We start from the raw sequence: 6,000 nt of genomic DNA on the forward strand, positions 1-6,000 counted from the left end.
GCTCTGTTCCCCTTGCTGTTCTGTTGCACTCCCTTAGTGTTTTGCCTCGGTGTGGTGGGGTCAGATTGGGCACAATTCCTACACTGTGTTGTTGTCCCCTGTAGGGCTGTGGGTCAGTGAAGATGTCGAGTCTCATAATGCGGCCACTGGCCAATTTTCAAGTCTGTCTATATCTTAGTGAACTTCCTAAACGCTGGGATTCACTCAACTCTTAACATTAAAAATCAACAAGCAATTAAAAATAGGAAAGTATATTTAAATGTGATAAAGAAGCACTATATAACATATAAATGAGATAAACCCTATATAAGTATATATGTACACTTAAATGAGCACCATTCTATGTCTGCTTAATTGCAAGAGAAAGCGCTAACAGTCTATGTCCCTAAAGACAATGGCACGGGAAGCCCTATAGGGCAATTCTGCTCTTCGTCTTGGGGCAGTAGGAGTCAGAATAAACTCAAGGGCAACTGGTTTGATTTCAATTGAATCGAGTTCGTGTATGTCCCTCTCCCTCTCTCTCTTGTCCTAGATGTTTGGTGTGGGGTCTCTTTGTCTCTGGGTCTGGTCATAGATTTGTCCCTGAATGATAATGAAGTCAGAAGTCATGAAACCTGCGAGGGCAGCTACCTGCACCCTCAACTGTCAACCTGGCAGAGCGCTGGAATTCTGGAGTGTACCAAAAGAGGTCTGCAAGGAGAAGAAGACTCCTTGGGTCTGAAGATGACTGACGAGCTTTGTCATTTTATCGAAAATGTCCTTCCACTCGCTCTCTCTAGGTCACTGTATTAGCACTGTCCCAAGGTGGCGCACGTACCATATAGCTTCTGACCATCGCGGTACAGATGAGCAGCAGGTGGGCTTGCTTGGCTGGCAGTGGTTTCAAGATGGAAACCAAATGTCACACTTCTCATTCCATTCAATGCGTCCTCCATCAGGTGACGACCACACACCGAGCCCTGCGCTGAGCTGCGCTGAGCACGGGAACAGGGCAGTGTCCCCAGGGGCCGTGGCTTCTGGGAGGTTGCAGACATGGAAGGAGCGATCAGTAAGGGCAGCTGGGTTTTCTTCCTTCCTCGTCTGTTTTCTTCTCCTCTCGGCTCCTTCCCGAGAGTACAGAAAAGGAGACTTTGTGACGAACATAGTATGGCCACTATTAGCAAGAGAAGTGTTTGTCTGTATTGCGGAGGCGGACTCTGCGCAGCATGAAAGAAATGAAGCCCTCAACCTGGGGGTCGCATGGCCCTTTCACAGGGTCGCCCGATTCAGAACAGTAGCAAAATGACAGTGATGAAGTAGTAACGACAATAATGTTATGGTTGGGGGGGGGGGGTCACCACAACACGAGAAACTCTATGAAAGGGTCGCTGCATTAGGAAGGTTGGGAACCACTGCTGTAAGAGGACCTTAGGGGTCTGCCCTGCCCTTCCCAATGGAACCAAGACTCTGACTCATGGTGACCCTGTGTGTGTGTGTGTGTGTGTGTGTTTCAAGGTCAAGCTGTACTTCAGAGGCACAGGGATTTTCCTGGGAGGCACACCATGGGAGAAAAGACTGGTGTCTGTGAGGATGGGAGGAGAAAAGAGATTGAAGAAGGGACCAAGGAATCAGGGCAGGACTCCAGTCCCTCTGCAGTTAGTAGGGGAGTGTGGCCTCCTTGGGAGCTTGGAGAAGCAGTTTCCATCCTCTTGGGTGCCATGGATGGGGCCCAGGCCTATGGGTTGACCTTGGGCCATACCTCACTCAGTCTGATTTCATCGTTCCCTTTTGAGCTATTGATTCCCCCAGACATCTGCTTCCAGTTGCCTCTGACTCACACCACCCTGGTCCTGTGACTCGGCTGAGCTGAGAAGGGTGGGGCCAGGAAGCTCTTTGGACTGGATTTTGAGTTTGCAGTTCGGCTGTTGATCTGGCTGAGGGTCCCTGAAAGGCAGCCGCTCCCTGTCCCCAGCCCTGCTGACTGCCTCATTCCCACAGAGGGGGTGAGAGGGACTGCTATACCCACACATTTAGGGAGAACAGAGAGGAGCCCCAGGGTGCAACCCTTCAGTACTAGGGCTGTTACACAAATGGCGGGCAGCTCAGACTCACCCAGCCATGGGGGAAAGGTCTGGCTATTTTGTCCCATAAAGATTATAGCCTAGAACCCCCTACAGGTGCTCTGCTCTGTCCTAAGGAGTGGCACCTAACAACAATAGCAACAACAACAACAAGAGAGAGAATAGGAAATACTCTCCTAACGAGGATGGCACCTTCTTCTGTGAGCATCGCCTTTGTAATCAAACTGTTAGGGACCTTATTCAGGCCCTGTCAGCTGTTGGCTTTATGACTTGACATTCCTGGTATTGGGAAGAATGGATTTTTTAAGAGTGAACAGAGGGACAAAAGGTCCACCACACTAAGGGTAGAGGAGGGAAAGGGAGAAGTAAATGAAGCTAAACAATCATCAGAATCTGAATTTATGAAGTCATAAGAATGAGAAGAGGAGATCTTTCTAGTTTCATAAACCAAGGCAAGGGAGGATGGCAGGAATGTGTATCTCCTAGCGGCCCCATGATGCCAGGTGGTTCCGAAAGAAGGATGAGAAGAGTGCTGTGGGGATCAGCAGAGACGATGGACGCTGAGGGTGTGGAGACAGGGAACAAGGGCACTTCTTATTCCTGGGGTATGAAGGGTCAAGACACCTTTCCCCAGAAAGACACAAATGAAACATTTCGTTCTTATGTTAGGATTTATGCTGCTTCAGTTACAATCAGGTCCTAAGATCACTAATAATCCCCTGCTGTAAAGTTGCCTGGCTTGCGAAGGAGGTGTCAAGAGTCTCTCAGAATTCAGCTCTGCATCAGGCTGCATGTGTTTAGATTCGGGCTCTCCCACTTGCTGGCTGCAAAATGAGGGGCAGCTGATTTTACATCGCGAAGCCCCTCGTTTATCCTTGGAAATGAATAGCTCACGTCCTGATGAAAATCAAAGATTACATAACCTTCAGTATGAATTAGAATTCACTGTAAAGAAAACAAAAATCCCCCCAACTGTACCAATAGACAGCCCCCCGGTGAGCGGGAAAAAAGAGCACCTTACCTTTGCACGGCCTCGTACGCATGTGAAAGCTGAGCTGCGACTAAGGAAGACGGGAAAGAATGAATTCATCTGAATTATGGTGTTGGCCAAGAATATTAGCTACGCCACGGAATGCCAGAAGTACAAACAAATCTGTCTTGGCAAGAGTTCAGCCAGAACATTTCTGGGGACCAAGGCAATGAAACGTCATCTCCTGTTACTTTGGACATGTTAGGAGGGACCAGTTCCTAGAAAAAGACATCATGCAGGGGGCAGGGAAACAGAGGAAGGCTCTTGGCAGGACAGCTGAACACAGTTGCTGGGACAATGGACTTGAACACCACAGCCATCGGGGGATGGTGCAGACGGGCAATGTTTCATTCTGTCACACAGGGAAGCCAACTCAATAGTGCCTGCCATCCACCACCACCACCACCACCACCACCACCACCACCACCACCGTACCAACTTGTATTTTTCCTAGGAGAATGAATGGAATAAACTAGCATAGGAAATGCCCAATAAATAGTAGATGCTGTTACATATCGAACACCAAGTTTTAACATGACCAGGTGCTTATCAACACCCTTGCATGGATTAGGTCAATCATAATTCCTGATCATACGGGGCTACCTTGCCATGGCTCTAGAAGACGTACTCTCTCCTGGGTGTGTGTGAGTAGCCGCGGGAGGAGGCAAGGGTTTCTTTGTCGGAGGCTGTGTCAGAGATGACAGCACAGGCCTAGACCTCTGGGGAGGCCTCACGCCTACGAGCCTGCAGCTGTTTCGACACGGGCTCGCATGTTTGGGACCGAGGTGCAGGTAATCATCTTCAGAAGGCTTCTGTTTGCTGTTGGCACAGGGGTTTCTTGTCATATTGTTCGGGAAATTGTTTTTTTAGAAAAAAATTTTTCTCTCATGGATCATTTAGAATCACTGAACGAGGGTTGAACCACATCTTATTTGCCTGGGACTGAAATACGTTTTGTTTACATGGGGCTTCTAAGTTCTGGAGGGGAGGTTTGAAATCGTCTCCCAATTCAGGTTTGGACGGTCTGGGGAGGAGTTTTCCAAAGGGGACCGGGTTGGACGAAGGGTGATCGAGTTTCTAGAAAGCAGGTCACCTGGAGGGTAAAAGTTGAGTGGGAACAGGTTGTTACAGAGTAGGTAAGAAGATTGGGGGTTGCAGGTTGCATTGGCTCTGTTCCATCCTGGCTGACTCTGACCCTCTCCCGAGAGAACGCTTCCCACCAGCCTGTGAGAACTGTCACTTAGAGCTCAACACCTCTTCTGTCCAGGCAACAGGAGGATCTTAGGCCAGAAAAGCTGCCAGGAGGCAGGAGGTCAGGAGGAGGATGGCAGCTCAGGAAACACCTGGTGGGAGTCTAAAACACCCAGCCTCCAAGGCCATTTGAGGCAGGGCAGCTCTGAGCGGAGAGGCTGCTAGACTCTTCCCATCCGAGGGGAAAGGAGCGCCCTGCGGTGCCTCCCTCCTAGATTGCTGAGAGCCCAGGACAGTGCCTGGCATGTAGGGGGCGCTCTGTCATGTTGGGCATTATTGTCTGAGTATTGTCTGAGAGGAGGACGCCAGAGAAGGAGCAGTCCATTCTGCTTCCAGGCGGGCAGGGTAACACACTCATAAGATCGGCTTCACCGTCAACGCTCCTCAGCTCATCCGGGAGAGTTAGCTCCAGAGAAGACACTGGTCTGTACAAAAGGCCTGGCTGATTTGCCTGCGCCCTGACCTGTTGAAACAGTTTCTTCAGGAGTGCGAAGGCCACTGGGAGGAGGTCAGTGTCTCTCAGCAGCCCTGCACACTCCCTTTGCTCTGCACATTCCCTTTGCTCTGCACACTCCTTTGCTCTGTACTCTCCTTTGCTCTGTAAACGTCGCTTGGCTTTGTTTGCATTTTTTAGTGGGAAGAGCGCCCACTCTGCATCTCCATTGGAACTGCTGGCATCCTCTTCTTGCTGAGTTTTTCCTCATTTCAAGGCCCGGCTCACATTGAAATACATCATTCCTTGCTCCAAGGATTCCTTATTGACACATTACCCTTCGTCATGAGCCCAGGCCATGATAAGTTCTTTGAAAGACTGATTGTGTGTCTTAGTTATCATTTCATCCACAACAGGATCGTGTTACTAAGATGGATATGAATCTCCAGGTAGTAGGCACCACCTCTCCCTCATGTTGCAGGTGAAGACCCTGGGCCTTTTGGAAGACGAGTGCGTCGCTCAGGGCCTCACAGCTGGTGGGTAATAGTAAAAATCCAGGCAATCCAGTGTCCCAGGTTCCCCTTCCACTCTCCCACCTTCCATGGCAGGCGCGTCACTATTTGGTGGGCTGAATACACACTCAGCTCTGCAGACCTTGTTCTGAAGATTATCTACAATATTTAATCTTGTCATCTGGGGGCACTATTTCCCCTTCAGAAATAGACTGTGGCTAAAAGACAGCCAAGATTAAGATCTTGAAGTACTTGTCGTTGCGCAAGAAAACACTGCCAAAATATGAAAAAAGAAAGCCTCTGGTGACAGTCTTGCCTCATGCTTAGTATCGATGGGCAGCCTCTCTTGGGATTGCTAGCGCACAAGTCATTTCTCAAATCATAAGCCCTCCAACTTGAAAGATTTTTTAATAAGACTACCTCTGATCAGCAAGAAGACCAAAATCCTCACAACTGGACCAATAAGTACCATCATGATAAGGGGAGACAAGATTGAAGTTGTCAAGAATGTTGTCTTGCTTGGATCCACCATCAATGTTCATGGAAGCAGCAGTCGAGAGATCAAATGACACATTTACACTGGGTAAATCTGCTGCACAAGACCTCTTGAGTGTTGAAAAGCAAGGATGTTACTTCGAGGAATAAGGTGCACCTGACCGAAGTCATGGTATTTTCAACTGCCTCCTGTGTCTGTGAAAGTTGGGCGTTGAGTAA

This window comes from Tenrec ecaudatus, chromosome 16 (assembly GCF_050624435.1).
Source record: "Tenrec ecaudatus isolate mTenEca1 chromosome 16, mTenEca1.hap1, whole genome shotgun sequence".
In the NCBI taxonomy this organism is placed as follows: domain Eukaryota; kingdom Metazoa; phylum Chordata; class Mammalia; order Afrosoricida; family Tenrecidae; genus Tenrec; species Tenrec ecaudatus.